Here is a 12,233-nt window from a genome sequence, read left to right on the forward strand (position 1 = left end):
CTCTAAGTCACTATTGATCAGAGGAATGCAAATTAAGACAATTCTGAGGTACCACTACAGAGCTCTCAGATTGGCTAAAATGACAGGAAAAGATAATGACGAAGTGGGACAGTAATACATTGTTGGTGAAGTTGTGAACTGATCCAACCATTCTGGAGAGCAATTTGGAACTACGCCCAAAGGGCTATTAAACTGTGCATATCCTTTGATCCAGCAGTGCTACTACTGGGTTTATATCCCAAGGAGATTTTAAAGCAGGGAAAGGGATCTACATGTGCAAAAATGTTTGTAGCAGCCTTTTTGTAGTGGCAAGCAACTAATTGGAAACTGAGTGGATACCCATCAGTTGGAGAATAGCTGAATAATTTATGGCATATGAATGTTATGGAATATTATTGTTCTATAAGAAACAATCAGCAGGATGATTTCAGAGAGGCCTGGAGAGACATACATGAACTGATGCTAAGTGAAATGAGCAGATCTGGGAGATCATGGTACATGGCAACAAGATTATATGAACAATTCTGATGAATGTGGCTCTTTTCAATAATGAGATGACTCAAGCCAGTTTCATTATCTATACCCATAGAAAGGACTGTGGGAACTGAGGGAGGACTACAATATAGCATTTTGTTTCTTTTTGTTGTTGTTAGCTTACATTTTATTTTCTTTCTCATTCTTTTTCCTTTTTGACCTGAATTTTCTTGTGCAGCGAGGTAATTGTATAAATATGTATGCATATATTGGATTTGACATATATTTTAACATGTTTGACATATATTTGATTATATATCATTAGGGGAGGAGGTGGAGGGAAAGGAAGAAATTTGGAACACAAGGTTTTGCAAGTGTCAATGTTGAAAAATTATCCATGAATATGTTTTGAAAATTAAAAAAAAAAAACTTAAAAAAAAAACTATGTAGGGAGAGATAAAAAGGAATAATTCTCTCATCCATATGATAGATGAAAGGAAAAACTGATACAGAAAATGCTAGTGGGGGAAGGGCAGGCAATGCTAGACCTTTCTCTCATGTAGAATGGGTTAAAAAAGGCAATTCTGTGTTGGTGTGAATAGAAGGGAATAAAATAAGAGACTTTTAATTCAGAAAGAAATAAGAAGGCCAGGGGAAAGGGTTGGAGGAGAGAATAAAGGGAGGGCTTTTAGAAGAGTGGATAGGTTAAGGAATAGAAGGGCTAAATAGTAGGTAGAAGTAAAGAGGAGTAATAAAACACAGGGTAAATAAATAGTGTGAGGATATCGAAGAAAACTAGGAAGGAGAAAAATACACAAGAAACTGTAGCTTAGATTATCAGTGGAACAAATTTACCCATAAAACAGAAATGAATAGCAGATTAAAAATTTGAATTCAACACTATGCTGCTTTCAGGAAAATTATAAGAATGAGACACATATACAAAAATAAAATAAAGGGCAGAAGTAGAATTTATTAATGTACAAAAAGCAGTAGTAATAATCATGCTCTCAGATAAAGTTAAAGTTAAAAAAAAATTCAATCAAAAGTGAAAATTTGAGAAATTACACTGTCAGTAATATTATCCAATATTGTTTTAGACAATTTAAAATACCTAGACAAAATGCCAAAACAGCCTCAGGAACTATATGAACATAAAACACTTATACAAGTAAACTTAGATCAAAATAATTTAAGTAATGTTTTTGTTCATAAAGGCAATATAATTTTTAAATGACAATCTTATCTAATTTATTTATTCAATGTTATAAAATACTAAAAAATATTTTGCTGAGTTAGAAAAAATAATAGTCTAGACTACAGAAAACAGATTTAATTAAAATAGATGAACAGAAAAAACATAATAGACAATTTTATTACTTAGTATATATTCACTGAATGGCATGGCATTTAAATACTTAAATAAAAAATTACAAGGGGAAAAAGATAGTAAAACCATAATACTTGGAGCCTTCAATGTACGTATCCCTTTCAGATCTATAGAAATCTAACAACAACAAAAAGAAACAAAGATTTGAAAGGAATTTTAGAAAAATTAGATGTGATGGTCATCTGGCATTTTTAAAAAGGAATTATAAATGAACAGCTGGGTGGCACAGTGGATAGAGCAGCAGCCCTGAAGTCAAGAGGACCTGAGTTCAAATCTGGTCTCAGACACTTAATACTTCCTAGTTGTGTGACCCTGAGCAAGTCACTTAACCCCAAGTGCCTTGGGGGGGGGGGGAAGTGAGGGAGGGGGAGTAAAAGGGCTATTTTTTTCTCAACTACACAAGATATCTTTATAGAAACTGGCTATGTATTAGGGCATCAAAAAACCAAATACATGAAAAAATGCTCTAAATCACTGCTGCTTAGATATGTAAACTAAAACAACTTTGGGATCTCACACCTATCAGATTAGCTAAAATGACAAAAGGGGAAAATTACAAATGTTGCAGGGGATATAGAAAAATTGAAACACTAATATATTATCAGTGGAACTCTGAAATGATTCAACCATTCTGGACAACAATCTGGAATTAAGACCAGAGTTTAAAACTGTGTGTATATCCTTTGACCCAAAAAGTATTTTCCACTAGTAGTTCAGGGAAAAAAGGAAAAGAATCTCTATGTTTTAAAACAGTGGTCCTCAAACTTTTTAAGTAGGGGGCCAGTTCACTGTCCCTCAGATTGTTGGAGGCCGGACTATAGTAAAAACAAAAACTCACACTCTGTCTCCGCCCCTCAGCCCATTTGCCCAAACCTGGCTGGCTGCATCTGGCCCTCCGGCCATAATGTGAGAATCCCTGTTCTAAAATATTTATAGCAGATCTTTTTGTGGTGGCAGAGCTAGAAATTAAGAGGATGCCCAGCAAGTAGGAAATGGCTAAAGAAGCTGTGGTATATGACTGTGATGGAATACTATTGTGCTATAAGAAATTATGAGCTGTTTGATTTTGGAAAAACATGAGAAGACTTGTATGAAATAATGCAAAGTAAAATGAGCAGAACCAAGAAAACATTGTATATAGTAACAGCAGTATTTGTTTGAAGAATAATTGTAAACAGCCCAGCTATTCTGAGTTCCATGGTTTTATATATACTTATATTTCTGCAATATATAGTAGTGTTCTCTAGTGCAGGCTAAAGAGGGAGACAGACAGATAATTTGGAAATTAAACTGTAACAAAAAAAAAAAGGGAGGGAGAAGGAAAAAAAAATTAATTCTATACAAGAACAAAACACCAAAGAATTTAATAATGATGAATATATCAAGTATTTTAGTACTAAACTACCAAGACCTACACAAATAACAATATAAAGCAATTTTAATGTAAATAAAGGAAGAATTAGATAAGAGATATGTCATATAGCCAATATGTAGCAGTAGTAGAATATGAACCTGGGTTTTTTCTTTGAGACTAGCTCTCTATCCACTATGCCTTCCTACTGCTCATTTAACATGGTGAGCTAATATAATATATAAAATGGTTCTGGCCATGAGGTTCCAGCCCTTAGAATATGCTTAGGTTTGCTCTTTCTATTTGTTAATACAAAGTAAGTATAAACATTTTATGTTAACATATAGCACTCTGGAAGCCATGTTCAGCCTTGCTAATTCAAGGTTAATACTACATGATGATGAAAAATCTTCTGGTTGATGGAGGAGCTGTAAGGATGAAAGATGCAGCAGAACTTGAGCTTAGTATGCATACAGAGGCTCAAGAAGATTGAGAGATCAGTCACTTTTCTATTGGTTTTTGAGTAAGAACTCCTATGACCTTCTGGATTTCCTCTGGGGGTGCAAGGAAGCTTCCTCCCTCTCCCCCCCCCCCCCCCCGGCCCTCAGCAGGACGCTCCCAAATTACCTCCAAAGCCGCTCCCTTATCAGAAAGGAGACTTCAGATCCCACACTATCCAACTCTCCTCTCCCCCAGAGCTGGACTCTAGGACTACCCCACTACTTAATCCTTCTCGGAAGAGAAGTGGCCCTTCCTTCTCCTCATCCCGCTCCCTCCCACCTCCCTCTGAGGCCGCCCTGCCCTCAAGCCTCTATCCTTCTCCCCGGGAGCCTGATTCCACCACAGCTGCTTCTCAGGACCTTGATTTGGCTACCTCCTCTAAACTCTGCCCCCTGCATTTTCAGATTGCTTGTGAGATTTGTTTCCTCTAGGCTTCAAACTGCAAACTTCCAATTTCTCCTGCCACCAGGGGATCCTGAGACAACTGATGGGCAACTTCAACATCCACTGGATGCTGCAGCTGCTGTTTTGAGATTTTGTTTCTCTCCTCCAAGCACAACCCCCTTAGGGTCAGCTCTACGGCCATTTTTCAGCAGAAAGTAGTTATAGAAGACCTTAGACCTTTGACCCTTTTTCACAAAAGAATTTGTGCTTATTACTTGAGGGGGGAGATGATTAGAGTAAAACTTTGCTTGATCTGAGACATTCCTGTAAAGTTATGTAAAATCACCAACAAAATGTATATACAAACCCAAATGGTCTTGCATCCTCTGGAGACAGGATTCTCCAAAACTCATGCATAAAATGGATCTTCAGAAAATGTCTCCTTTGACATACAAACCCAAATGATCTTGCATAAGCACTTGGAGGAAGCCTGACAGGATGTCAATTCTTGGACTCATGTATAAAATGGGTCTTCAGAAAATGTCTTTGCAGATCACTTCTCTCTTGAGAATGATATGCCCGCTAAGAAAGTCTCTCTTGGTGTCTCTAACAATAAAAGCTTTTTTACCATAGCTTTGGAGTTTAGCGAAATTCCTTCGATGCAAACTCGTGCATTGGAGAACATGGAACCTCACCCATTCCTGCCTAATCTCTTCTTTGGTAGCCCCAGCCCACATTAATATGACATCAATTATACATGTGAAGTCATGTGAAATCTATTTACACATTAAGCATAATGCCAAAAAAAAGTAGTACAAAGTACAAAAATAGTGCAAAGTAAAGACTGAAAAAAGTATTGCTTCCATCTGCACTCAAAGGTTATCAGTTCTCTCTCTGGATATGGATAGCATTTTTCATGATGGGTCTTTTGAAATTATTGTATTGGATCAGTTTTGATCAGAGTAGCTGATCAAGATTTAAAAATTCATGGACTTAAGTTCACAAGTTAAAAATCTTAGGCTGAGATCCTGGAGGGCTTTTGCAGCTCTAAATCCTATAATCCACTTGATATTGTTAAAAAAGGATTTTTAAGAGCAGAGCTTTAAGAGCTGACACAACTAATTCCATTTTGCTCTGTATCTGCTGTTTTACTTTCTGATTTAAACATACCTTTTCTTTCTAAACTGGAGAGAATAGTTGCCTGTGGTGATTCTTAAGTATTACAAAAGGTTTCAAAGATGCAAAATGACTAATTCTGTTTCTTTTCTTTTCCAGTGGATCAAGAAGAGTGACTTATTTATCACAATTGTTTTTTCCCCAAGCAAACCTGACAAGGGACTCTTCTACAGGAAAACTCTGACTAGGTCAACAGGTGTGGCTATGTGTGCCTCACAACCTTTTGTACTTGAGCCCATTTTCTCTGGATAACTTACGTCTGTTTATATGCATGTATACAAATGCATAAGGGAAGAGTGTGCTTCCTCCCCATTTCTGAGAAGATTATTTTGTAACTATTGATAAAAATTACCTTCTTACAAGGCTTTCTTGGTAAAAAACACTTTGCAAAAGCTAATCTAATCGACATCAAGTGGCTATTCAATAAAGGATGTTAGCTCATGAGCAACAATACTGAAATCCCCAATATCTCAGGTTTACTCCCAGAATCCTGGAAGAAGAAAAAATCATTTCCCTAAGGGAACATAATGTGTTGGTTCAGTACTAGTTGGGAGAGTAGTCCAGAAGGGGTGTTACAACTAAAGATGACAATTATTAAATTTATTTATATGTTTAATACCAAAGAAAATTACAATAGAGGTGCTTCAGAAAACTAAATAATGCTTTAACAATATTTATCTAAAAAAATAAATAGGAATACTTCAAGGATTTTTAAAGAGAGGAGAAATGGAAAAATACTTACACTAACAAAGTAGACTATAAAGTTGCAGAGGCAATGAGTTTATTCAGGAATTGGGAATGTATTAGAACAGGTTTAAGGGCCAGACAGCCGGCAGCAATAATAATGATGTGGCTGGCGTAGGCACCAGATGATGTGCTTTAGAAAACACCTAATGATAGGTGTTCACAGAAAAATTCAGAATGGCCATTTTCTTTGGCAAAAGTTTATTTAGTAGAAGAGGTTATAAGTAAAATTAATACAATAGATACCAGGAATGGTAAATATGAAATATGGTTGGGAAAGTAAAGGGGTATACACACACACACACACACACACACACACACACACACACACACACACACACACACACACACACCAGCTAGGAAGTGTTAAAGTGTTTGACCTGAGATTTGAACTCAGGTCCTCCTGACTTCAGGACTGGTGTTCTATCCAGTGGGCCACCTAGCTGCCCCTAGAGAGTTTCAATAATTAATGATGGAATGGGCAAGTTCCCTAGTGGAATATAAAGTTGGGACATGCCTTTAGCTGGCAGGGCAAATCCTGAAAGGGGTTTAGCACCCAAAAAGAGTTAATTAGCTATAAGAATTGGGGTTGAGAGGCATAATAGGATTAAGGAAGATCCCACACAGCATGGGGGAAGGAGGGAGAAGAGAAAAACCCTGAGGCAGAATTCCAAGACCCAAAGGAGGGCAGTAGCAGAAACGACCGCCCATAAACTGTTTTATAGGGAAAATTTAGCCTCAGGGACTTGACATAACTTAGATTTCGGACTGGATTATTTCCAGAGAGTGAGATCAAAGAATTGAACAGATCTTGATTATCAGAATCTTCTTCTTGCCCGCTCCAAGCAGGCAATATTTTATCAATACTATAGTTTCTATTTGCCCACCTTTTCCACCATTTAGGATCTCATCAGTAAAAGGGGAAGCAGTTGTATTATTACAATTACACAAGATTTCCTCCTTTCTTTTCTCTACCAGTTATGATGGTGATGTAAATTGTGTCCCCCTTTAACCTTTTGAGGGGGGGGAATTCTGGAGTCTAAAACTCTCCAGACTCTTGGGAGGGGCCACACCCTTCTGTCCAAAAGGGAAACTCCCAAAATAAGTAATCTCTTTTCAATAGGAAATCTAGGCCCTGGAGCATAGTCAATAATGAGTGGCTCAAACTCCCCGTTAAGTAATTTTTTTCAATTTTGAATTGAATTGATGCCCTAAGCCTCAGACAGCTAATAAAAGACAACTCTGAATCCCCAATGTTCACAGAAGTCCGAACAGGATCATGCCCACTGCTGAAGATATTTTCTTCTCAGTATAATCTACCTTTGCTATATTCCTTGCTCACTAAGAAGTCTGTCTTCCTAGCAAACTGGCTTCTTAGTGTAAATAAATCCCATTCTGACACAAACCTCTTGCCTATATTCATTGGGGTTTGAGAATTCTTTCGCAAAGCGTGCCACCAGTCAAGGGGATCCCATTGCTGTTGGGAGATCTCTTTCTCTCTATTCTCACACCTCATTATTTGCACCTCATCAGTGGCAAAAGTCCTGAAAGAGACATCCTTGGTACCATCTGGCAGGTGCCTAACTTTATAATGATATAGTACTTGATAATTATTATGAAAAAACAAACTACTAATTACCAAAATACTTGGGTTTCTGGTCATTTTTAAAAATGGTATTTAAAGTTTACTTCGCTTTTGACTACTGCCTTCTTTTATCTGTCCTCCTTTTCTCTTATCTCCTTTCTGTTCTACTTTCTCTTTGGGTAAGACAGATTTATATGTTTTTTTCTCTTTGAACTAATTTAGATGTGAGGTTCAAGCACTGCCCATTCTATCTCCCAACATTTTCCCCTCCACTATGAATGCTCTTCCTGGCTTTAGCTTCATTTAGATGAGATAATTTTCCCCATTATTGCTCTCTTTCCCTCTTTATCCCAGAATATCTCTCAACTATATATTTTTTGTTAGAACATTCCAACACAACCTATTCACTCTTATCCTCTATATATAATTCTTCCAACTTCCCAAATAATGATAAATTCTTAAAAGACTTAAGGGGCAGATAGATTGCACAGTAGATAAAGCATCTGCTCTGAAGTTAGGAGGACCTGAGTTCAAAACCAGCTTTCAACACTTAACACTTCTTGGCTGTGTGTGACACTGGGCAAGTCACTTAACCCCAATTGCCTCAGAGGAAAAAAATGTATTTCCCATTCAGACTCCTGAATAGTTTTAACTTTATTGAGATCCTTATGATTTCACTTTCATGTTTACTTTTCTATTCTTTTCTTGAGTCTTGAACGTGGAAGTCCAATTTTCTATTCAGCTCTGGACTTTTCATCAGGAATGCTGAAAATCCTCTGTTTCATTAAATATCCATTTCCCCCTCTTTGAAAGATTTTACTCAGCTTTGCTTGTTTGTTGTAATTCTTGGTTGTAATTCTAGCTTCTTTGACTTCTAGCCTCTCATATCCTAAGCCTCTTCTGCAAAGAAAGTTTCTGTGATTCTATTTGTGGTTTGTTTTTAAATGGTTTCTTTCTTGCAGCTTGAAGTACTTTCTCTTTAATCTGGGAGTCTTGAATTTGGCCTCAGCAAAGTGCCTGACACATAAGCATTTAACAAATACCACTACTTGTTCCACAATAAAATGTGATTAGAAGTTGTTTTACTTAATTCAAATCAGTGATTTGATTAGACAAATATGTTAGACTCCAACCTCTCCCTCCAAACAGACTTTATACATTACTAAATTGTGTTTCTCATATGTAAAAACTAGAGTACAGATTATTTTTCTTCCACAGGATTTACAGCAAATTTTATGTTGTATGTCCCATCTTTCTTCACACCAATGTTTTCATTCAAGTGTAACCAGGTTAAAAGAAACATTAAGGGAAATCTTGAACAACAACAACAAAAAATCTTAAAACAACAACAAGTAGCTTGAGCTGTATAGAAGAAGACTCCTATTCCTCTGTCTAGCTGATGGAGGAAATACTGCTCTGAATATCTTTTGGATTTCTCTAACTATCCAATTGCCTGGAATTACTCAAAGCTGTTCCTTCATTCCCCCTATTCTTTCCTAAACCTAGTTCAAGGCAATTGACTATCTAAGCTATTGTCTACCTAAGTGAAAACACTTGAGTGTTTTTTCACACAATTCAACTAAATAAAACATATTCATTAAACACCTATTTACAAAGCACAGTACTTCATGCTTTAGGTAAAAGAACATAGTTCCTCCTCTTCAGAAATTTACAATCTACTAAGGGAGATCTCTTGCATAGACACACATAAAATACACAAAGATGCAGGCAAATACATAGATACACCCGACTGTGATGCAAAAAATTTCCAGACAAGGTGGCTCTAGACAAATTATACCTGACACAATCAGGAAAAATCATAAAGAAAGTGGTATCTAACCTTTGCAAAACGAGTTGACTAGATAACACTATTGGTCATAGCACAAGATAAATTTTGTCACAGCAAAGGCCTTTTAAGTGAATACATGCAGATTTTCCAAACACCAGCTAATGGTCCACATATTTAAGACTTTAACTTAAAAAGATCAGAGCCTTCCAGTGCATCCAGGACCATTTCCGGTTCTCCAGATCTATACTTGGATACTAGAACAAGATGGCTCTGGAGGCGAAAGTGAGATAGGTAACCTTGCACAACCCTCCCTCACTTCAATTCAATTCACTTTCATGTCATGGCATCACTTCCCTGATATCATGGTCCAGACAAAGGACAAATAACAATATTGCAAGCAATAGTTAATACAGTAAAATTGCAAGATAAAAAATTTGACAGATCATTGTATTTTATTACAAAGTGCCTAGTTTTTGTTAATAGGAAGTAACTTCAATATTTCACAAGATGTAGAGAAACCCTACCACAAACAAGAAATCTACAAAAAGCACAATAAAACAAACAGAAAATGATTCGCACAGAAAGGCAATCATACACCATACAAATGCTTGTAAAAAATTTCCATCACTGAACAGGTTCACATGTTGAACTGCCAATTTGGAAGGACAAATCACACATTTTTTTGGAAATATCATTATATGTAATAATAAAATTGTTGTTCACTTCTGAAGAGGCCTATGACGTCAGGTAGATGGTGCCATCACATGTAAATAACTTGGATAGTGAGGGGCCTAGCCTTAATAGTTATATTATGAAAAACAGCACAGCACAAGGCTGGTAAGAATTAAGATACTTAACCTCTCCAGGCCTGGAAACAACTCTCTAAAACTTTAAAGTAACTTGATAACTAAATAACAAAGCTGCCCTGCAATCTAAAGGGAATTTCTAAATCCAGTGCTGCCAACACTAATGACAGTATGTCTGGACCAAAAAACAATAATATCTAAATTTATACAGCTTCACTACTGAATTCTAGGTCCCACCCCCAAAACTTTAGCCTTAGCTGTACCAGTTAAATTTCTTCATATTTAAAATAAGAATGACATCACATATACATCAAATATTATTAAAGATTTAATCCCAACACTGTTATTAGCTTATTCCAACTAACACTGCTATTCGAATCATTGCCTAATTCCAACCTTTTTCAGTGCATTGATTTCTGAATCAAAGAAATTTTACTAAATATGTAGGACCTTATAATCAAGTTATTCTAAAACAAAAGCCCCGACCCCATTCTTAACTAAAAAAAGTAGTAATTAATTACTCAAATACAATTAAATTAGTTTAATTTAATTAAATACAAAGTAATTACTCAAATACAAAGCTTTCGAAGCATAGTTTAAAAAGCACATGTTTCTATTTATCCTCGCAAATGTTCTGTGTATCAGTTAAAATAGAAGTAATACACATTTTCACCGAAGGTGACAATTTACAACAGACCGAGTTCAGTCTAAGTCAGCCTTGTTATTCTGTTCATTTCTACAGGGGAAGCGAGACATTAAAGGGTGAAATGCACAAGATTAAAAACAATCAACATCGTGGAAACTCAGGAGGGAGAGTAAAATTACTGGGTTCCTAGCACATTTAGCAAAATCCCAAGGGAGGTGGTTTTTCCCCAGAGATTCATTCAATTAGAACTTTAAATACTTTTTAAAAAAAGAAAATCAGCTCTCCCTCTCTTTGTTTTTCAGTACTTAAAATTCTAATTTCTGAAAAAAGCGTCCTCTTTTCATGCACCGGAATAAACCCTTCGTCTACCAAGAGAGAGACAATTTCCTGGGACTCTGGGGAAAGGGAAGGAGGTCCCGGGATGCCCGCGTCCCTACTCCCACAGTGCTCACCTCTTCCCAAACGCACCCCGATTAGAGCAGTCTTCCCACCAGCCCAGCGAAGAGACGCGAGGAAGAAGTGAAGCGGTCACCATAGGAACTGGGCTTGGCCCCGGGCTCTCAAGAGACCGGAAACCCGGGGCCTGCACTCAGACCTCCTCCGCTCCCTCCCTCCGGCCCGCACGCCCCGCCTACCCGGCCACCAGCCTCCAAGCAGAAACCCCTTTTTCCTCCTTCTAGTCCCCTCCCCGAGTACCCCGCTGGCGAGGACAAGAAGAGCAGAAGGAAATCCAGTCAGTGTCTTCTCGTCCTCGCTCCTTTTCGCACCAAAAGTGGAAGCCGTGACCATTCCTGGCCTGCCCACTACTTCTGGAGCGGGCGGCCGCGGTCAGGTCCCGGCCCCTTCCCATTCCTTCCTCCTTACCCCTCCCTCCCCACCCCCAACACCAAAACCAGCCAGAGCCCGCGCGGGTGGCGAAGGGAAGGTGAGAAAGGGAAAGGGGAGGCGGGACAGTCCAGGGAGGAGGCGGCGCTAACCGCCCGACGCACTGGGCCCCGCCCACACGCCTCAGTACCTGCGGAGGGCTCCTACTCCTCCTCCTCCTCCTCCTCGGCCGCGGCGCCCTCGCTCTGCCTCTCTCCCGCGGCCCGCGTGCACTCAGACGGGATCGCCCCGGTAGCGCCCGTACGCCCACTTCCTAGGACGCGCGCTGCCAGCCACGCACACGCATCTGGCGACGTGTTGCCTACCTGCTCACCCGCCCTTCCAACGAGCTCGCTCCCTCGATCCTCTAGTAGCCCTCTTTCTCGGCGCGTGCCCGCGATTCCGCCTTCGTTCTAGCCGCCCCATTCAGCCTCCCTCTCGTAGTTCAAAAGCTGTTCCCTCTCATTCCCCTTACACCAGCGTCTGGTCTCCTAGTAACCAGACACGCGCCCTCTCTCCACCT

General features: G+C 38.7%; 1 protein-coding gene across 18 annotated transcripts in view; it reads right to left on the reverse strand.

The window, feature by feature from the left end:
• Positions 1-12,152, reverse strand: part of TSGA10 (testis specific 10) — an 80,073-nt gene extending 67,921 nt beyond the window's left edge. For 6 of the 18 annotated variants that reach the window (XR_012487979.1, XR_012487980.1, XM_074300380.1 and 3 more), the window contains exon 1: positions 11,862-12,013. The gene's annotated coding sequence lies outside the window, so the exon portion shown is untranslated. Of the gene's footprint in view, positions 1-11,298; positions 11,441-11,542; positions 11,651-11,861; positions 12,014-12,036 lie in introns of those variants that run through there. The other 12 variants (XM_074300372.1, XM_074300370.1, XM_074300366.1 and 9 more) reach the window with 8 other exon arrangements.
• Positions 12,153-12,233: the final 81 nt, after the last annotated feature.

Source organism: Sminthopsis crassicaudata, chromosome 3 (genome assembly GCF_048593235.1).
Source record: "Sminthopsis crassicaudata isolate SCR6 chromosome 3, ASM4859323v1, whole genome shotgun sequence".
NCBI classification, from domain to species: domain Eukaryota; kingdom Metazoa; phylum Chordata; class Mammalia; order Dasyuromorphia; family Dasyuridae; genus Sminthopsis; species Sminthopsis crassicaudata.